Source organism: Heptranchias perlo, chromosome X (assembly GCF_035084215.1).
Source record: "Heptranchias perlo isolate sHepPer1 chromosome X, sHepPer1.hap1, whole genome shotgun sequence".
NCBI lineage: Eukaryota > Metazoa > Chordata > Chondrichthyes > Hexanchiformes > Hexanchidae > Heptranchias > Heptranchias perlo.
In genome coordinates, this window is record NC_090370.1 from 20,997,437 (window position 1) to 21,020,102 (window position 22,666).

The 22,666-nt window shown below is 45.7% G+C and overlaps 2 non-coding genes across 2 annotated transcripts; both read left to right on the forward strand.

Annotated features, from left to right (window-relative positions):
• Positions 1-4,288: 4,288 nt before the first annotated feature.
• trnai-uau (transfer RNA isoleucine (anticodon UAU)) lies at positions 4,289-4,383 on the forward strand. The gene is made up of 2 exons: positions 4,289-4,326; positions 4,348-4,383. It is a non-coding gene; the product is annotated as a tRNA-Ile (tRNA).
• Positions 4,384-15,408: 11,025 nt separating this feature from the next.
• Positions 15,409-15,503, forward strand: trnai-uau (transfer RNA isoleucine (anticodon UAU)). The gene is made up of 2 exons: positions 15,409-15,446; positions 15,468-15,503. It is a non-coding gene; the product is annotated as a tRNA-Ile (tRNA).
• The last annotated feature ends 7,163 nt before the right edge of the window (positions 15,504-22,666 follow it).

Below are 22,666 nucleotides of genomic sequence, written 5' to 3' on the forward strand. Positions count from 1 at the left end.
TCGGAGCGGATTTGTGTCATTTCTGTGTCAGAAATTCAATTTGAAAATGCCTGAGGACAAGAAAACAGCTCCCAAGAAGGGCGCCAAGAAATCCTTCAGTAAAGCACCAGCCAAAGGCGGCAAGAAGTCGCAACTGACACAGGAACAGAATAATTCCCTCGCTCACATCCAATAACAGACAAATGTAATTCACTGATAAAATAATACAGAGCGAACAAGTAATATTGAATATGAATGTAAAAGGTATGATCAGTAAGTTCGCTGATGATACAAAAATTGGTAGGGTGGTAAATAGCGAGGAGGATAGCCTCAGTCTGCAGGACGATATAGATGGGTTGGTCAGATGGGCGGAACAGTGGCAAATGGAATTTAACCCGGAAAAGTGCGAGGTGATGCACTTTGGAGGGACTAACAAGGCAAGGGAATACACAATGAATGGGAGGACCCTAGGCAAGACAGAGGGTCAGAGGGATCTTGGTGTGCAAGTTCACAGATCCCTGAAGGCGGCGGAACAGGTCGATAAGGTGGTAAACAAGGCATATGGGACACTTGCCTTTATTAGCCGAGGCATAGAATATAAGAGCAAGGAGGTTATGATGGAGCTGAAAAAACACTGGTTAGGCCACAGCTGGAGTACTGTGTGCAGTTCTGGTCGCCACACTACAGGAAGGATGTGATCGCTTTGGAGAGGGTGCAGAGGAGATTCACCAGGATGTTACCAGGGCTGGAGCGCTTCAGCTATGATGAGAGACTGGGAAGATTGAGTTTGTTTTCCTTGGAGCAGAGGAGGCTGAGGGGGGACATGATTGAGGTGTACAAAATTATGAGGGGCACAGATAGGATGTATACTAAGGAGCTTTTTCCCTTCGTTGAGGGTTCTATAACAAGGGGGCATAGATTCAACGTAAAAGGCGGGAGGTTTAGAGGGGATTTGAGAAAGAACTTTTTTACCCAGAGGGTGGTTGGAGTCTGGAACTCACTGCCTGAAAGGGTTGTGGAGGCAGGAACCCTCACAACATTCAAGAAGCATTTGGATGCGCACCTGAAATGCCATAGCATACAAGGCTACGGACCAAATGCTGGAATATGGGATTAGATTAGACAGGGCTTGATGGCCGGCGCGGACACCAAGTCCATTTTTATTGTACAAAACTTACGTGGGGCCGTAACAAAAGTTCAATACAATAACGACACGGATGGGATTCGGACCCATACCGACAGAGCACAATGGATTCGCCGACCATTTCTGAATCCAAGCAGCAGAAATAATGTCACTTTTACACTGTGTCCTGGCCGTGCACACAGATCGACAATGTGGAGTCAATTTCTGAACGCAAAGTAATTTCGGGATTTCGGTTCCATCAGACTCTTCGAAACGGTCGGGTGTCAAACAGTTCGGGCGCACGTCGGACAAATTTTCACCCAGCGAGTAAAATGACCGCGGAAGGACTCGAACCTGCAATCTTCTGATAACCATTTGAGCTAATATCGAAATCAGAAGCTTTATTCATTACGCCACGCGGCCGATGACAAAGGGTGGCACCAAATGATCTTAAACGCTCGACACTCTCTTCCTTTCACTTTGTTGACGTTGTTCATTTCTTGTTTTCTCTCTTGCAGCAAGTTGGCTCTACTCTTTCCGAATTATCAGGAAATGACAACTGAACTTCGACAGGAACTCCGAGAAACCTACAATCAGAATAAACAAATCTTTGATCAAAATGTTCAGCCTCCAAAGCGAATCTCTTTCGCACTCAGTCTGCAAAATAGAGAGAGGTGAAATAAAATAAAAGACAAATCGGTGAACTGAAAATGGACACGGAGAACAACACCGAGCGGAGAATGTGAACAGAATTTACTATCCAAGCCCGACGGTCCGAGTGACCTCATCCTGTCCTGTAAAACAGGAACAATCCCCAACCCCCAATTCTGTGGGTGAGATTATTATTTAATGATTTTCTTTTTTTATTTTAAATATAAACGCGGGGTCCCGCACCACGGGGTAAAAGGGTCAGATCCAGATCTCGTGCTCTGTGTTAGAGTTAATATTGAGGAAGGTATTCTATCCGTGCAAGAATACAATCGCGGGTTTCTTTCTATATATTCGACACATTCCCTTGCTGTGTGTTTAATCAGGGCGGGGAATGTTTTGCTGGTTTCGTGATATTCATTTTTCAGGAAATTAGTAAATTCGTCTCGAAACATGCGTTTTCCAGTTTCTCTTTCGCTAAATGGAGTTGAGGTGCAGATCAGCGATGAGCTGTTGTGATTCCGCCGCGCCGGTTTAATAGGAATTCGACTTTTCAGTGAAGTGAACCGTCTCAATCCGGTTTATTTCTTTATTTATAACATTGTTTATTTTGAGTGACAGATTTATCGAAAATTCTGTGAGCGTTCAGTTGTCAGTTTGCTGCTCAGTTGGAATCTGAAGAAGATAAAAATAAGGAAAGAAAAACATTACAAAGGTCAAAACTCGAACTGATACAATCACGTTGTCTCCGTCTTTAAAGGTGATTAATTCTCCCCGGAGAACTGTTCAATGTTTATCCCTTCAGCCACATCACTACAACACATTATCTGCTCATTATCACATCGCTGTGTTTGGGATCTTGCTGGGCGCAAATTGGGTGCCTCGTTTCCTGCATGTCAGCAGTGACTACACTTCAAAAAGTGCTTCATTGACTGTAAAGCGTTTAGGGACGAATGAGGTGGTGAAGGGCGCTATCTAAATGCAAACTTTCTTCCTGTGGCCCCATGTGCCAGATACCATATTGGAATCCTTTCGATTGGTGTATGCAGGAAATTTTGGGGGAAAATTGGATAAAGGCCTTATTTCGGCGCAGGTAGCGTGATGCGCTGTTTCACCGCGCCCAGTGACCCTTCCGCAGGCAGGACGCAAGATTCGACTGTCCCGAAGACGCACCTGCATTCAGCGTTCCATTCCGGGCCTTGCACGTGGGATCAATGCAATATGCGCTTTCCACCACCAGGGGAGCTGAATCTCCGAAAGGTGGGATATTTCTCAGAAATCTATCAAAGGTCGCTGGTCCCTGTTATTTGCTGAAAATTACAGTCTGCTGTCTGCACGGAGTCTGAACTGAGATGAGGCATCACACACGTAAAACACAGATGCAAGTTCCATCCTTCTGTTCACACGCTGATGAGTTATGTTAAAACATTGAATAAAGGTTGTACGCAACCAAATCCCACACCCTCCAATCTGCACGCCAGTCCTCATCAATTTGTCGATCTCAGTTGGTACCAAGCCTGGAGAGTGCATGCACCAAGCTTCTCTGCTGATGCTGAGAGACCTTGGTGCAAGAGGTGGGCAGAAGGAGGGACATCCTATCTTTGCAGAGGTTGGGGGTTGGGGGTGGGCAAGAGGCCGTCCAGACATATATCCAAAAGGCAGCGGGAGGCAGCGGGGGACGAAGTCATTGCCAGGCGCACAGTAGCATGGACTTCGATGCAGTGCAGGAGGAAGTTCAATGCTTTGACATTAGTGGTCAAGGTGAGTGAGGTCAACTCTCAAATGACGTCACCTACCAATTGCACCACGCACGACATCCCCATCACCCAGATACCAACAAACTCTTTCCATCAGTACTCAACTCTTCAAACCAGAGACTTCCTCTCACCCTCACACGTTACCACTGTTGCAAGCCGCCCACCAACAACTCACAGGTCACACACACTGGCAGCTATCAGCCATCACACAGACACACGTCACGCTTTCTTGCAGGTGAAAGTGGCGCATATCAGGAGGCAGCAAGTGGCAGCGGCATTTAGCCCGTCGAGCCTGTTCCACCATTCAATGAGATCATGGTGGAGCTGTGACCGAGCTCCATATATCCGTCTTAGCCTCATATCCCTCCATAACATTGGTTCACAGAAATCTATTAATACGAGATTGAACAATCACAAGTGAGTTAGCATCAATTACCGTCTGAAGAAGAATGTTCCAAACGTCTCATTCTTTCCTTGCAGAAGCCGAGGTGACGTGTGTGCAACACACCTGGAAAAAAGAAAATGTCTCATGATGTTATGAAGATTGAAGCTGAATATCAATTTATCCCATTTCACATATTGTCATTAATGCAGAATGAAAATGCTCTTGGGCGGTAATCAAACCCCAGCTTTCTGTGTGGCAGGCAAGAATTCGACCACGAAAACATCAATGCCCGAGCGGCAGTTGGCTGCATGTGTCCACTTGGAAACCTGCCTGAAAGAACATACAATCTTACAGACCGAAATTGAGGTTGTTTGATGAGAAACAGACAACCATCCAGCTCTAGTGGCGCAATCGGTTAGCGCGCGGTACTTATATAACAGTATCAAGCTCGAGCAATGCCGAGGTTGTGAATTCGAGCCTCACCTGGAGCAGGTGAGCCTTTTGCATCTGAATCGTTCCACCGGAGTTCAAGGTCCAGCTGGTCTGTTCCAAAAACATCTCCTTCTTCGTGTTCTCATGTGGGCACTTTGGTTCCTCTGGTCGGCCGTATTGCAATAGCAGGTGTGAGTTTCGTTGTTAACAGGCGGGAGAAGGAGCGATTGGCGACAGCATGAAATGGCAAAGGAGGCGCCACGAGATCTGAAAATCTAAAAAACCGAACACACAATTCTTCTTTTCGTGAAACAGACATTCTTCTGTTTGAAGTGCCGTGTGGGAATATGGGGATCGGGCGGGAAAATAGAGTCGAGGTCGAAGATCAGCCATGAATGGCGAAACAGGCTCGAGGGGCCGTCAGGCCAACTCCGGCTCCTATTTATTATGTTCTTATGTAACAGCTGACACGCTCCCGGTTGCTTGGCTGTTTGTTTTGCAATATCCCTCCCCGCCTATCCGCTTGATCCAGTTTGTTGCTCCCACTTTCAAATTCAACTTGTTTCACTTCCTGATCATGTGATAAAAATAGCGGAGTGCAGAAGGTTCATAACCCGCAGGAAGATCAGCGGTGGAAGGAATGAAAGCAGCGATTTTGCTTCGACAACAATGACGAAACATTCACTTTTCCTTCATTTTTCTCTCTTTGAGTAAACTTTGGTGAAAGTGAAGCGAACTTCGGTGACTGTAAAATCACCAGGGGTTCTTGCTGCACAAGATGAAATTGTCGACATCGGCATCTGAGAGGCTGAAATGGTTAACATTGTTCCCGAGTTTCGGTAAGAGGCGGCACGGATTGATTTGTCGCGCTGAATGTCTCTGCATTCTACCGCCCACGTGGATGATGCTGGAAGTGTCTGCAAGGAGTGGGTGGAGATTAAAAAGTATCTAATTTACTCGAGCAAAGAAATCAGATCAGCCCAACTAAACTCCGTGTTAACCTTCCAATTGACAAGCTGCAGATAAATGCACCAATACAAATATTTCTAGGTAACGATGGAAGAGACTCACTTTGATGCAGTTTTTTTTTATCCCCCATGATACCAAACAACTCAACTATCACTTTACCCACCAACCAGCACCTTTTTTTTTCTTTTCTTTTTTTGTGTTTTTAGCCCCCCCTTTTATAAGAAGGTGGGGTGTAGGGTGTGCTTAAGTCCTAAAAATCAAATAAACCAAAACCAGGCATCAAATTAAAATTTTATTTTCCTCGTCCAGGATGCACTCCAGCCCCTGAGGTGCCCACCGGTCGCGGAAAGCCTCAAGCGTACCGGCAGACACCGCGTGCTCCATCTCCAGGGCCACCCGGGCGCGGAGCATTCCCCGGAAGAGAGGCAGACAGGCCGAGCGACCGCCCCCACGGGCCGCACGCAACCTGGACCTGTGGATGGCCACCTTGGACAGGCCCAGGAGCAGGCCCACGAGGACGTCCACCGACCTGCCCGCCCCCCTCCTCACCGGACGGCCAAAGATCAGGAGCGTGGGACTGAAGTGCAGCCAGAACCTGAGGAGCAGCCCCTCCAAATAATCAAACAGGGGCTGCAGTCTCCCACACCCCGTGAACAAATGAAACACGGACTCCAAGTCAACATATTGACACACATCGTCTCTCCCGCAGTTGTTCCTCCGCTGGAGGAGAAGAACTTGCCAACTGTTTTAAATTTAACAGCCTGAACAAGGATTTGAATTCTGGACTCTCAAAATCACGAATTTGCTTATCTGATGCTTAACGGACTGAGCTATCCATGTTCACGATTTTGTAATACTCCATCATAAAGATTCATGGTAAGTCTCTAAATTATCGCTTGTGGGCGTCGAACTCGAGTGAGGGTCCGTTTGACAAAATTCTCAGTCATGTCTGAAGGAAAATCTTTGTTTGTTTTGAATCTGATGTGAGAAACATGGAGAGGTAACTCGTGAGTTTACAACTCTTCCTGTTTGTGCCAAATGTCTTGTCATTCGTTTGCACCAATTGAAAAAAGCACTTTACCCAGTTGCTCAAAATCTAAACTTGCCCCACACGGGAGCTGGAAAAGGTCTCTCGACCTGTCAGCGGATCAACAACTGAAAGCGTAATAATTCCACCCGTTACTCAGTGACACCGGGCAACACATTAACCTTCCGAATTTTCCGAAACGGCACTTCAAACAGAAGAATGTCTGTTTCACGAAAAGAAGAATTGTGTGTTCGGTTCTTTAGATTCAAGGACATGGTGGCGCCTCCTTTGCCATTTCATGCTGTCGCCAATCGCTCCCTCTCCCGCCTATGAACAAATAAACTCACAACTGCTATTGCAATACGGCCGACCAGAGGAACAGAAGTGCCCACATGAGAACACGAAGAAGGAGATGCTTCATGGAACAGACCAGCCGTGTCTTGAACTCGGGTGGAAGTGTTCAGAAGCAAAAGATAAAACTGCACCACGTGAGAGTTGAACTCACAACCTCGGCGTTGACTCGGGCCTAATACTGTTAAATAAGTCCCGCGCAGCTTACCGATTGCGCCACGAGAGCTGCATCCGATTATTTTTCACATCAAACACCATCATTTTCGGCCTGTGAGATTGTATATTCTTTCTGACAGGTTTCCAAGTGGAAACATGCAGCCAACTGCCGTTCAGCCATTGGTGTTTTCGTGGTCAAATTCTTGCCTGTCACACAGGAAGCTGAGGTTTGATTACCGCCCAATGAAGGAGCATTTTCATTCCGCATTCATGACATCGCGTGAATTGGGATAAATTCACAATCAGCTTCAATCTGCAAACAATCTTGGGACATTTTCTTTTCTCCACGTGTGTTGCGTTGAGGAAACCTCAGTATTTTGTCCTCTGGAGCTGAAACTTGCTTTGGAATTCAGTTAATCCTGCCTTCTGTATCGCTGAAAAAATGTGAGAAGCAAATGAGTGAATTTTCACAGGAAGTTGCGACACAGCCGTGCTGGATTGGGATTTAAACCCGGGACCTCTCACACAAACAATCAGTGAAACCTCCGTCAGCGATAATTATAGCCCAAGATCAAACAGCCGCCACGAACAAGACCGTGCAACCAGTGTACAATTCGCAGCCACCCATAGCCGATCAGCCAGCCTTTCAGATCCCTTCTGTTCATCCAATCTCGTTTTCAATTCCGATGTTCAGCAGTGTCATGTTGAGCAGTAACTTTTTCAAGTCACCAATATTGGGCTCTCTTTACCACATTCGTTTTGAATGAACGACTTCTATTATCAAGTACAACTTTGCAGAATTTACTGCTCTAAAGCGACATTGTCATCTGTCTCGGCATCCACAGGTTATACACTGAACCATGAGTAGAACAAAATTGCTCCGTTTTCACTGTGAGGGGGAAGAGAGATAAATGTGGAGACATTCGCTCCGAATTCAGCTGGGTTGCACTTTTGCTTTTCCCACCGTCTCAGTCTTTCTTTCTTTACCCTTCTCTGTTGGTTTTGCAGGTTCGATCAGCCTTGGCCGTTCAAGGAAGCCTGAGAAGTCCACCAGAGGAAAATACAAAGAGTCAAGAGACTGAGACAGGGAGAGATAGAGAGATTAAAGTATAGGAAAAAAGAGAGTACATGTCAACTTTTGCGAATTAACAGAATTTAAGATGGAGCTGGGAACAATTCCTTCATGTATTTTGAAATCCTGCAAGAGATCATTAGATTCCCAACTGAAAGTGCCCGCGTTGCGGAAAATCTTTCCGAGAGTTGGAAAGACGATTATTTCGCTTGAACCCAAACACTGAACAAGCCTCGGAAAAGGCGCTTAAATTATAAATCTAAAGCCTCAACCATTCAGCCATTTCTACACGGTTGTGCATCAGAATGCATACGGTTATCACAGGCGATCTGGCAGACTGCAAATTCTTTCAGACAGGTTTCCAAAGCGATATATGTAACCTGCTGCCGTTTAAACATTGAGGGTTAAGTGGGAGAAATCTCGCTTTCTTTGCAATTCAGTAGGTTTCGTTTCCAAGCCATTGAGGAAACTTTTTGCATTAAGCACCCATGAGATTGCCTGAATTGGGATCAATTCAAACCCAGATTCAATCCACACACCATTTTGAGATGTTGTCTGTGCTGCCCGGATGTTGCGTCGATGAACACTTTGCATTCTGCCCTTTGGTTCTCAAACATGCTCTGAATATTAGTCAATTCTGCCATCGGGAACGCTGACACGATGTGAGAAACCAATTGGTGATTTTTGTCCAAAATTGTGACACAGAGGGGGCTCGTCTGGCAGTTGAACCAAATGCTGGTCTCTTCATTTGAGACTCTCCCATTTAAATCTCCATCTCCGTGTTGAGTCTGAATAAATCCGTCAGCTTGTGATTCTTTGCCAGAGAGCGGGAGATGTTGAGAAATGTGCTGAAGATTTCCGTGGATACATTAACAGTGCACATTCTCACATACATTAGAAAATGGATATATATTTCACACAAACTTTCAACAATTTTTCTTTGATGATCACAGCCTGCTGGAGGGAGGAGCGGATTGGGACATCCGGGTTTGTTGGAAAGACTGTGCTTGTGCGGGGAGCAAAGGGCCAAATGGCGGAAGGGACCTTTTTGTTCCCCGAGTCCATCACAGCCTCAGACTGACGAAAGGAAGGGGAGGTTCGTGAAAAAATGGGCGAAGAGTAGTTAATGAGTAGATTTTGTTGGTAGGAGGGGTCAGTTCCCAAGGTCACTTTTCAAAGTTCTGTCACTTCCTTTGCTGTTTCCAAACCGTTTGTTTATTTAATGTTTAAATCAGCAGGGCCTAAAATAAACTTGTCTCTTCTCTCCGTTTAAATTGGATGACCCGCCGTGTGTTTTTGTATTGTATGTTTCAGTTTAAAGCTCGGTTTTACCATAAATCGATGGACGTCAAAACCTGCGGTGGATGGAGGACGGGTTGATTTTCTTGAAGGGGCAAATCTCACTGGGCAGGAAAAAGGACCTCCAGCCGAATGCACAGAAATAACTCCGTAAGTGAATAAAAATGACAATGTTCTAAGTGCAATTTAAACCCACATCCACAGAAGAAATCGTGAAATAAACACTGCGTTTTAGATCGCTCGACGAACTGAGCCAATACTGGAGACAGCCTTCCTGACTGAAATCTGTGTGTGGGAGTTAGTCCTTTATCGATCCCCTTCCATGCGACGAGGCCCGGCAGGCGGCTGGCAGACACGGCTCGGAATGGGACTCGCTTCACTCAGGCATCAGCGCCTGGTTTAGAAACGTTCTGGCTGCTGCTGTTACTCGGCCTCCCAAACTCTGGGTGCTCTGTGGAGGTCAGTCCTGATTTATCTCTTCTGGATCCGGCTCCAACTCTTCACTGTTGACGGGAGCGCGTCTGGTTCCAAGTGAGACAGAACCGTGTGCAAATCACGACCCGAGTACATCGACTCGGGGACTGGCGATTGGTTTTATATTGGGTTATTGTTTAAGGTATGGGCTGTTCAAAGTTTGTGTAATTGTAATTATCATGATTATTTCCAGCTCCTCCTGCTCACTGGTGATCGGTGCTTCACCCTGTGATTTACCCTCAGTCTCACCATAAACATCCTCTCGAGAGGGTGCATCTGGGCTGCTGATGGAAACGGTGAATCGGGTGCAGCAATCGACGCTTCGGAGTTACAAAGCTCACTGTCATATCCTGACTTCTTTAAATGATGGGAGACCTCACAATTAACAACAGCTGACATTTACAAAGCGCCTTTAACATAATAAAATGTCCCAGGAGGCCATAATTTGAGGAGCACAGTGATCTCGGAAGGTTGTGGGGCTGGGGGTGGTTTCATCAATAGGGGGAGGCGAGGCCACGTAGGGATATGAACACAAGAATGAGGATTTTAACATCGCGGCATTGGCGAACTGGGAGGCAATGTACGTGAGCGAGCACGGGGGTGATGGACAGTTTCAAAGCGAAGCAACGTGTGCAGGATTGGAGGGACAGTGCGACTCTGGATAATTGGCCTGGGGCAGTGAGAACATCTCTTGAGCATTAAGATATTCAACAGCAAAAGAGGCAGGGAGGTGGGATCTTTGTGTCTATTTATCCTGGCATCTGCAAAATCCATCGTCTCTCAATGACCAACATCTTTCTCGCTGTTTTTGCTTCGAACATCTAATTCCCCGGCATCTGGAGGACCAGAGGAAGCTGGAGGAAAATAACAGACAGAAGCAGAAGGAGGTGGCAGGTGAAACTGGCAGAAAATGTGAGTGTCACTTGCTTCAAATGAGGCATGACAGGCCGGCGTTACCTTGCACCTTTCCAAGGAGATGCGTTGATCAGGTAGGTTTGTTTTGGAAATGGAAACAGTTACACCAGCAGCTTGTGATAGTATTTCCCCTCACTGTCCATTCCATGTTCATCCCTCCCCGCACTTGGTGATTTCATTCTCTGAACAAGTCTTTCGTGTTCTTCCAGTAAATGCCATTTTGTACGATCAGCTTGTCTGTGGCGAAAGTGACGTCAATTTCACAGGGACAAGTCGGAAAAGCAGCGTTGGTCGGCTTGCTTGCAGGAAAATTGCAGCAGGTTCCCTGGTGGTCTGGTGGTTCGGATTCGGATACAGGTCGGGTTGGTTTTCTGGAAGGTGCAAATCCACTCCCGACTCCTGGGTGCAGGGGTCACATTCTCTCATTTCCAGATTAAAACCCAAGGAAATTTTCACTCATTCCGGACTTCTTTAAATGCTTCTGGAGGGCTGAGCGACTGGGATACAATCTTCCAGGTATTTCCTGCCCATGTGCTCGGTGTATGTGGAGCTTTGAACGGGCCGTGGTTGCTTGTTTCCCATGGAGGGGCAGTAATGCGATGTCAGAGGCTGCATTCACTGCTTTGCGCCGGCAGCGGGTGATTGGAGAGAGCGGGACCGGACAGACGGCCTCAATGTTACTGCTTGTCACGGCCTCACTCACTCCGGGGGCTGAGGAACAGAGTAAAACTGATGGCTTTGTTGCCTCGGCTGTCACTGTTTCCATTTCAAAATACACCTACCTGATCAACGCATCTCCTTGGAAAGCTGCAAGGTAACGCCGGCCTGTCTTGCCTCATTTGAAACAAGTCACACTCACATTTTCGGGCAGTTTCACCTTCCACCTCCTTCCGCTTCTGTCTGTTATTTTCCTCCAGCTTCCTCTGCTCCTCCAGATGCCGGGGAATTAGATGTTCGAAGCAAATACAGCGACTGAAAATAAAACCTTACCAGGAAAGCAGGGAGAGGGGAAGAAAGATATTGGTCATTGAGAAACGATGGATTTTGCAGATGCCAGAATAATTAGACACACAGATCTCATCTCCCTGCCTCTTTCAGCTACTGAATATCTTAATGCTCAAGAGATGTTCTCACTGCCCCAGGCCAATTATCCCGAGTCGCATTGTCCCTCCAAGCCTGCACACGTTGCTTCGCTTTGAAACTGTCCACCACCCCTGCGCTTGCTCACCCACATTGATTCCCGGTCCGCCAATGTTCGATTTTAAAATTCTCATCCTTGTGTTCAGGTCCCTCCGTGGCTTCGCCTCTCCCTATCGCTGTCACCTCCCACAGTCCGACAACCTTCCGAGATCACTGCGTTCCTCAAATTATGGCCTGCTGTGAACTCCTGATATTAATCGCTCCACAATTGGCGGTCTTGCCTTCAGCTGCCTGTGCTCAAACTCCGGAATAACCGACTTAAACCCCTTCGCCTCTCTCTCCTCCTTTATGACGCTCATCACAACCGACCTTTTTTCACTAAGTTTTAGTTCACCTGTCCGAATATCTCCTTTTGTGGATCTGTGTCAAATTTTATCTGATTACGCTCCTGTGAAGCGCCTTGGGACATTTTATTATGTTAAAGGCGCGATATAAATGTAAGTTGTTGTTAATTGTAAGGTCTCCCACCATTTAAAGAATTCAGGAAACGTCAGTAAGCTTGGTAACTCCGAAGCGTCTATTGCTGCACCCGATTCCCCGTTTCCATCACCAGCCCAGATGCACGCTCTCGAGAGGATGTATACAGTGAGACTGAGGTTATATCACAGGGTGAAACACCGAGCACCAGTGAGCAGGAGGAGCTGGAAATAATTATGATAATTACTATTACACAAACATTGAACAGCCCATACCTTAAACAATAACCCAATATAAAGCCATTCGCCAGTCCCCGAGTCGATGTACTCGGGTCGTGATTTGCACACGGTTCTGACTCACTTGGTACCAGACGCGCTCCCGTCAACAGTGAAGAGTTGGAGCCGGATCCAGAAGAGAGAAATCAGGACTGACCTCCATGGAGCACCCAGAGTTTGGGAGGCCGAGTAACAGCAGCAGCCAGAGCGGTTTTTAAACCAGCTGCTGATGCCGGAGTGAAGCGAGTCCCATTCGGAGCCGTGTCTGCCAGCCGCCTGCCGGGTCTCTTCACACTGAAGGGGTCCGATTCAGGACTCACTCCCACACACAGACTTCAGTCAGGAAGGCTGTCTCCAGTATTGGTTCTGGTGGTCGAGGGATCGAAAGCGCAATGTTCCATTCACGATTTCTTCTGTAGATGTGGGTTTAAATTGCACTTAGAATATTGTCATTTTTCTTCACTCACGGAGTTATTTCTGTGCATTCGGCTGGAGGTCGCTTTTTCCTTCCCAGTGAGATTTGCCCCTTCAAGAAAATCAACCCGTCCTCCTCCCACCGCAGGTTCTGACGTCCATCGGTTTATGGTAAAACTGAGCTTTAAACAAAAATATAAAATGCAAAAACACACGGCGGGTCATTCAATATAAGCGGAGAGAAGAGACAAATTTACTTCAGGCTCTAGTGATTTAAACATTAAATAAACAAACGGTTTGTAAATCGCAAAGGAAGTGGCAGAACTGGGAAAAGTGACCTTGATAACTGACCCTCCGACCTTAAAAATCTGCTCAGTAACAACTTCTTCGCCCATTTTTTCACGAACCTCCCCTTCCTTTCGTCAGTCTGAGGCTGTGATGGACTCGGACCGAACAGGTCCCCTCGGCAATTGGGCCCTTTGCTCCCCGCACAAGCACAGTCTTTCCAACAAACCCGGATGTGGCAATGCGCTCCTCCCTCCAGCAGCGTGTGATCTACAAATAAAAAGGGTTGAAAGTCGATGTGAAAGTCCATTATCTAATGTATGTGAGAATGTGCACTATTAATAAATCGAGGGAAATCTTCAGCTGTTTTCTCAACATCTCCCGCTCTCTCGCAAAGAATCACAAGCTGACGGATTTATTCAGACTCAGCCCGTGGATGGAGATTTAAATGGGAGAGTCTCCAATGACAGACGAGCATCAGGTTCAAATGCCAGGCGATCTCCCTCTGTGTCACTATTTTAGTCAAAAATCACCAATTGGTTTCTCGCATCGTTTCAGCGTTGCCGATGGCAGAATTGATTCATATTCTGAGCATGTTTGAGAACCAAAGGACAGAATGCAAAGGGTTTGTCGACACAACATACGGGCAGAACAGAAAATGTCTCAGGATGGTGTGTAGACTGAATCTGAATATTAATTGATCCCAATTCAGGCAATCTCATGGGGTCACAATGCAAAAAGTTTCTGTAATGGCCGGGAATCGAATCCAACTGACTTGCAAAAGAAGCGAGATTTCTCCCGCTTAAACACCAATGCCTCAACGGCAACAAAATACATATGTTCTTTGGAAACCTGTCTGAAAGAATTTACAGTCTGCCAGATCGCCTGTGATAACCGTACGCATTCTAACGTACACTCGTGCAGCAATGGTTGAATGGTTAAGCAGTCGGACTTGTAATCTAATGGGGTTTTCCTCGGGATTTTCGCATTCTCCTTGCATTGCAGCTGTTTGAGTTCAAATTAAATGATCACTTTTCCAACTCGAGGAGAGATACTCCGCAACATGGACACTTTGAATTGAAAGCCCGATGGTCTCTTGCAAGATTTCAAAATACATGAAGGAATTGTTCCCAGCTCCATCTTTAATTCTGCTAATTCGCAAAAGTTGACATTTACTCTCTTTTTTCCTATCCTTTAATCTCTCTATCTCTCCCTGTCTCAGTCTCTTGACTCTGTATTTTCCCCTGATGGACTTTTCAGGCTTCCTTGAAAGGCCAAGGCTGATCGAACCTGCAAAACCAACAGAGAAGGGGAAAGAAAGAAAGACTGAGACGGTAGAAGAAGCAAAAGTGCATCCCAGCTGATGAATTCGAAGCTAATGTCTCCACATTTATCTCTCTTCTCCCTCACAGTGAAAAATTAGCAATTTTATTATACTTATGGTTCAGTGTAAAACCTGCGGATGCCGAGACAGATGACAATGTAGCTTCAGAGCAGTAAATTCTGCAAAGTTTAACTTGATAATACAAGTCGTTCATTCGAAACGAATGTGGGAAAGAGAGCCGAATATTGGTGACTTGAAATTGTTGGTGCTCAACTTGACATTGCTGAACATCGGAACAGAAAATGAGTTTGGAGGAACAGAAGTGGCCTGAAAGGCTGGCTGGTCGGCTGTGGGTGTTTGCGAATTGTGCACTGGTTGCACGAACCTATTTGTGGTGGCTGGTATGTCAAGGGGTATAATCCTCGCTGCGGGCGGTTTTGCTGATACTTTATGCGAGAGGTCCCGGGTTCAAATCCCAATCGAGCGGTGTTCTGGCGCCACTTTTGTTGAAAATTCACTCATTTGCTTCTCACATCGTTTCAGCGATGCAGAAGGCAGGATTGACTTAATTCCAGAGCCTGTTTCAGCTCTCGAGGACAGAATGACGAGGTTTCGTCAACGCAACACACGTGGAGAAAAGAAAATGTCTCAAGATGTTGTGCAGATTGAAGCTGAATATGAATTTATCCCAATTCACACGATTTCATGAATACCGAATGAAAATGCCCCTGCATTGGGCGGCAATCGAACCCCAGCTTCCTGTGAGGCAGGCGAGAATTCGACCAATGAAACACCAATGGCCGAACGGCAGTTTGCTGCATGTGTTCACTTGGAAACAGACTGGAAGAACAGACAGTCTCACAGGCCGCAAATGAGGCTGTTTGCTGCGCGCATTACTTATATGGGGCTCCAGTAGCGCAATCGGTTAGCGCGCGGTACTTATATAACAGTATCCGGCTTGAGCAATGCCGAGGTTGTGAGTTCGAGCCTCACCTGGAGCAGTTTTACTTTTTGCTTCTGAACATTTCCACCCGAGTTCAAGATTCAGCTGGTGTGTTCCATGAAGCATCTCCTTCTTCGTGTTCTCCTGTGGGCACTGAGGGTTCCCTGGCCGGCCGTATGACAATAGCAGGTGTGAGTTTATTTGTGAATAGGCGGGAGAGGGGCGATTGGCGTCAAAATGAAATGGCAAAGGAGGCGGCACGAGATCTTTAAATTTAATGAACCGAACACACAATTCTTCTTTTCGTGAAACAGACATTCTTCTGTTTGAAATGTCGTGTCGGAAAATTCGGAAGGTTAATGTGTTGCCCGGTGTCACTGAGTAACGGGTGGAATTATTCCGCTTTCAGTTGTTGATCCTCTGACAGGTCGGGAGACCATTTCCTGCTCCCGTGTGGGACAAGTTCAGCTTTTGAGGCACTGGGTCAAGTGTTTTTTAACAAAGGCAATTAGTGCGAACGGATGACAGGACATTTGGCACAAACAAGGAGAATTGTGAACTCACGAGTTTCCTCTCCATGTTTCTCACATCAGGTTCAACACAAGCAAGGATTCTCCTCAAAACGTTGATGAGAATTTTGCAAAACGGACCCCATTTCGACGTCCTCAAGGGAAAATTCAGAGACCAACCATGAATCTGCATGATGAAAGCGTAAACATCGGGCGGCCTGGAAAGCTCAGTCGGTGGAACATCAGACTTTTTAGCAAAGTAGTGATCTGAGGTTCCAGGGTGCAAGTTCCTGCTCAGGCGATCAATTTTAGAACAGCTGGCAAGTTCTGCCTTTCCAGCGCAATAATAACTGTGGGAGAGTCGATCCCTGCGATGTTTTGTCAATATGTTGACCATTGTTGAGCATTCTCAGAAAAGGGCTTTGTTCTTCTCTGATCATTATTTTACCAGAAACATTTGGACAGTAGAATATCAGTTGGAAAGACCACTGATTGCCCGTTTACACCACCCGTCCCTTAGAGTCATAGAGAGTCATAGAGTCATACAGCACGGATAGAGGCCCTTCGGCCCATCGTGTCCGCGCCGGCCATCAGCCCTCTCTACTCTAATCCCATATTCCAGCATTTGGTCCGTAGCCTTGTATGTGCAGAGATTGCTTTGTGTCAAAACTGCTTCAAAGTGAGTCTCTTCCATAGTGACCTGGAAATGTTTGGATTGGTGCAGTTATCTGCAGCTTGTTAATTGGATGATGAACAGTGAGATTAGTTGGGCTGATCCGATTGCTTTGCTCGAATAAATTAGGAACAGAGGAATATTGGAACAGGAGAAGGCCATTCAGCCCCTCGTGCCTGCTCCACCATTTGATAAGATCATGGCTGATCTGTGAACTAATTCCTCAGACCTGCCTTTGGCCCATATGCCTTAATATCTTTGTTTGCCAAAAAGCGATCTCTCTCAGATTTAAATTTAGCAATTGAGCGAGCATCAATTGGCTTTTGCAGAAGAGAGTTCCAAACTTTTACCACCCTTTGTGTGTCGAAATGATTTCTAATCTCATTCCGCAAAGGTCTGGCTCTAATTTTTAGACTGTGCCCCTTACTCCGAGAATCCCCAACCAGCGGAAATAGTTTCTCTCCATCCACCCGATATGTACCCCTTAATATCTTATAAACTTCGATCAGATCACCCCTTGACCTTCTAAACTCGAGAGAATACAACACCAATTTGTGTAATCTCTCCTCGTAACTTAATCCTTGAAGTCCGGGTATCATTTTAGTAATCCTACCCTGCACACCCTCCAAGGCCAATATGTCCTTCCGAAGGTGCGGTGCCCTGAGCTGCTCACATTACTCCAGGTGCGGTCGAACCACGGCTTTGTGCAGCTGCAGAATAATTTCTGTCCGCTTGCACTCTCGTCCTCCAGATATAAAGGCCAGCATTCCATTAGCCTTCTTGATTATTTTCTGCACCTGTTCATGACACTTCAATGATCTGTGGACCTGAGCCCCGAAGTCCCTTTGGACATCCACTGTTTTTAACGTTTTACCATTTAGAAAGTAAGCTGTTCTATCCTTTTTTGATACAAAGTTGATGACCTCACATTTGCCGATATTGAATTCCATTTTTGCCACAGTTTTGTCCATTCATTTAATCTATCAATATCCCTTTTTAATTTTATGTTTTCATCTATACTGCTTACAATGCCACCACTCTTTGTGTCATCGGCAAACGTAGATATGAGACTTTCCATGCCTTCATTTAAGTCGTTAATAAATATTGTGAATTGTTGAAGACCGAAGACAGATCCCTGCGGGACTCCACTAGTCATATCCTGCCAATGTGAGTACCTCCCCATTATCCCTACTCTCTGTCGCCTTTCGCTCAGCCAACTGCCTAACCAAGTCCGTATTTTTCCCTCGATTCCATGGGCTTCTATCCAAACTACCAGTCTCTTATGTGGTACTTAATCAAATGCCTTCTGGAAGTCCATATAAATAACATCCATTGACACTCCCCATCTGGTACTGGGGATTTGTCACTCTTTCGTGCTATTATTATTTTCTTCATTTCTGTTATTTTACTTATATTAATTTTATTGATTCCCTGTCCCCGATTCAATATTAGTTTTCTTGGGATTTCCAGGATGCTATCCTCTTTTTCGACTGTAAATACTGACGCAAAGTAATTAATCAACACGTCCGCATTTTCCCATTGTCAATGATCTTATCCTCACTTTCAGTTTTGAAGGGGCCAACACTGCTCCTGACCACCGTCTTTTTCCGAATATAACGATAAAAGTTCTTCGTATTGGTTTTGATATCCCTTGCAAGTTTCTTTTCATACTCTCTTTTTGTAGCTCTTACTATCTGTTTTGTGACCATTTGTTGATCCATGTATCTTTCCCATTCGCCAGGATCTGTGCCATTTTTTGCTTTTTTGTGTGCCCTTTCCTTATGTCTTATACTGTCCCTTACCTCTTCAGTTGTCCATGGCTGGTTTGTTTTGGCAAGTAGAGTTGTTGCCCCTCAGGGGTATAAACTGATTCTGTATCACGTTAAATGCTGCTTCAAACATTTCCAACTGATCATCAGTCGTTTTACACATTAATAGATTTGCCCAGTTTACTGTGGACAGTCTCTGTCTCATCACATTGAAGTCGGCCTTACCCAAGTCCAGAATCTTCGCAGCTGATTCACTTTTTTTCCCTTTCAAATATTACAGTGAACTCGATCATGTTATGGTCGCTTTTGGATAGATGTTCACGCACAGTCAAGCTTTTAACTAAATCTGGTTCATTTCTCATTGCAAAATCGAGAATGGCTTGCCCCCTTGTTGCCTCTTGGACATGCTGCTGTCGAAAACTATCCCGGACGCACTCATTAAATTCACTAGCTTTCTGGTGCAGTAATTTTTCATCGGCCGCGTGGCCTAATGGATAAGACCTCTCACTTCGCTATTATTCGAGTTGTTATCAGAACATTGCAGGTTCGAGTCCTGCCGCGGTTGTTTTACTCGCTGGGTGAAAATTTGTCCGACGTGCGCCGCAACTGTTTTGCACCCGACCGTTTCGAACAGTCTGATGGAACCGAAATCCCTAAATTACTTTCCTTTCAGAAATTGACTCCACATTTTCAACATTGTCGATCTGGGGACACGGGCAGGACATAGTGTAAAAGTGACATTATTTCTACTGTTTGGATTCAGAAATGGTCGGCGAATCCATTGTGCTCTGTCCGTACAGGTTCGAATCCCATCCGTGTCGTTATTGTATTGAACTTTTGTTCCGGCCCCACGTAAGTTTTGGACAATGAAAATGGGCTTGAAAGCTATTAATACCAATCCGACACCGGTGTTTTAAATCTGTATCGCTGGATTGTTCATATTTTGTTGAAATGGAGATGGAAAACTTGTCTTACCAAGTCAGGCTTTCCAAAATGTAAATGCTCTGAAGCAAAATTGCCGTTTGTGTGAGAATAGATACACCAGGTAGACTAAAGCTAATACACATTTCCTAATGTAAAACACACACACATTAAACTATTGTGCAGTATTTGTAGGAGGTCACCCACAGGAGCAGGTCAGGGCCTGGTGTATCACAGACATTACTCACCAACATTTTGTGGGAAGAGATGAGAAATGTAATAGGACAAGACCAGATAGTCTGGAGAAAGTAAGAGTGTGGGAGTACAGCAGGATAAATAGAGCCAGACATAAGATGTGCTGACAGGGGATAAGGAAGAGAAGATCATGACTGATACCCATTGTTCGCCATTCAGAGAACGATGAACAAAAGATAGATGTTTTTGCGCAGACATGTTGAGGGAGAAGGCGCAACAAAGTGGCTTGGCAAATGTATCAATACTATAACATTAGGAAACAACTCAAAACATGTGGGCGCCGTGGCTCAGTGGTTAAAACACCTGTCTTGTAAACATGACCATTCTATGGGGTCAAATCCCAACAATGCCATTCCCTAATGTCAAATTCCAGCGGTGCCTCCGGCAAAGTGCTCCTTATTAACATCTGGGTACTTGTGCCAAACCTTAGGCGGAGTCCTCCGACAGATGAGTCGAACAACAGCCGACCTCAACGATCACTGGGTAGTTCCTAGCCCACGGGCAGAACAGATGAACCAGCGATGGCGATAAAGTAATATACAGGTAGAAGAGAGTGGCTGTGGGAGTTCTCAACTTTGACTCTGGACCCAATGAGGGAAGGGGGACGAAATAAAGCTCTGTTCGGAAATTAGAGGGCTGGGGGCGTCAGAGGAGACGGGGGAAGTCTGTGTCGGGGGGAGGATGGACCGAGAGTCTGTGTTGGAGGGGAACGTCTGTGTCTGAGGTGAGTAGTTTACTGAGGGAAAAGGATCAATATCCTTAGAAATGGAGAGAGGGGTCACAAAGAGACAGTGTGAGTAAGAAGGATTTACATCAGAGGAGATACAGTTGGGAGGTGGATGAGCAACAGTAACACAGGGCTCTTGCGGAGAATGGTTTCGTGGGGCACTTTGGTTTCTGTGGCCGGCCGTATTGCAATAGAAGGTGTGTGTTGAGTTGTTAACAGATTTCAAAATATATGAAGGAATTGTTCCCAGCTCCATCTGAAATTCTGCTGATACGCAAAAGTCGAAATTTACGCTCATTTTCCTGTACATTAATCTTTCTATCTCTCCCTGTCTCAGTCTCTTGACTCTTTGTATTTTCCCCTGATGGACTTTTCAGGCTTCCTGGAGCGGCCAAGGCTGATCGAACCTGCAAAACCAACAGAGAAGGGTAAAGAAAAAAAGACTGAGACGGTGGGAAAAGCAAAAGTACATCCCAGATGATGAATTCGTAGCTAATGTCTCCACATTTATCTCTCTTCTCCCTCACAGTGAAAAATTAGCAATTTTATTCGACTCATGTTTCAGTGTATAACTGCGGATGCCGAGACAGATGACAATGTAGCTTTAGAGCAGTAAATTCTGCAAAGTTTTACCTGATAGTACAAGTCGTTCATTCAAAACGAATGTGGTAAAGAGAGCCTAATATTGGTGACTTGAAATAGTTCGTGCTCAACTTGACACTGCTGAACATCGGAATAGAAAACGAGATTGGATGAACGGAAGTGGCCTGAAAGGCTGGCTGGTCGGCTGTGGGTGGTTGCGAATTGTATACTGGTTGCACGGCCCTATTCGTGGCGGCTGGTATGTGGAGGGGTACAATCCTCTCTGCGGGCGGTTTTGCTGAACATTTATGCGACGGTTCCCGGGTTCAAATCCCAATAGAGCTCTGTTCTGGCGCCACTTTTGGTGAAAATTCACTCATTTGCTTCTCACATCGTTTCAGCGATGCAGAAGGCAGGATTGATTTAATTCCAGAGCATGGTGCAGCTCGCGAGTGCAGAATAACGAGTTTTCGTCAACGCAACACACGTGGAGAAAAGAAAATGTTCAGATTGAAGCTGAATATGAATTTATCCCAATTCACGCGATGTCATGAATACCGAATGAAAATGCTCCTGCATTGGGCGGAAATCGAACCCCAGCTTCCTGTGAGGCAGGCGAAAATTCGACCAATGAAACACCAATGGCCGAATGGCAGTTTGTTGCATGTGTTCACTTGGAAACAGACTGGAAGAACAGAGAGTCTCACAGGCCGCAAATGAGGCTGTTTGTTGCGAACATGGTGACTACGCGGCTCCAGTAGCGCAATTGGTTAGCGCGTGGGACTTGTATAAACAGTATTGAGTTCAAGCACTGCTGAGGTTGTGAGTGCGAGCTTCACCTGGAGCAATTTTACTTTTTGCTTCTGAACATTTCCACCCGAGTTCAAGATTCAGCTGGTGTGTTCCATTTAGCATCTCCTTCTTCGTGTTCTCCTGTTGGCACTGAGGGTCCTCTGGCCGGATTACAATAGCAGGTGTGAGTTTATTTGTGAATGGGCGATTGGCGACAGAATGAAACGGCAAAGGAGGCGGCACGAGATCTTTAAATTTAATGAACCGAACACAATTCTTCTTTTCGTGAAACAGACATTCTTCTGTTTGAAGTGTCGTTTCGGAAAATTCGGAAGGTTAATGTGTTGCCCGGTGTCACTGAGTAACTGGTGGAATTATTCCGCTTTCAGTTGTTGATCCTGTGACAGGTCGGGAGACCTTTTCCTGCTCCTGTGTGGGACAAGGTCTGCCTTTCCAGCGGAATAATAACTGTGAGAGAGTCGATCCCTGCGATGTTTTGTCAACATGTTGACCATTGTTGAGCATTCTCAGAAAAGGGCTTTGTTCTTCTCTTATCACTATTTTTACCAGAAACATTTGGAGAGTAGAATATCAGTTGGAAAGACCACTGATTGCCCGTTTACACCACCCGTCCCTTGTCTGTACAGAGATTGCTTTGTGTCGAAACTGCTTCAAAGTAAGTCTCTTCCACAGTGACCTGGAAATGTTTGGATTGGTGCAGTTATCTGCAGCTTGTCAATTGGATGGTTTACACTGAGTTTAGTTGGGCTGATCTGATTTCTTAAATTCGGAACATAGGAATATAGGAACAGGAGTAGGGCCTGCTCCGCCATTTGATAAGATCATGGCTGACTTGTGATCTAACTCCATACACCTGCCTTTGGCACATATGCCTTAATACCTTTGGTTGCCAAAAAGCCCTCTCTTTCAGATTTAAATTTATCAATTGAGCGAGCATCAATTGACTATTGCAGAAGAGAGTTCCAAACTTCT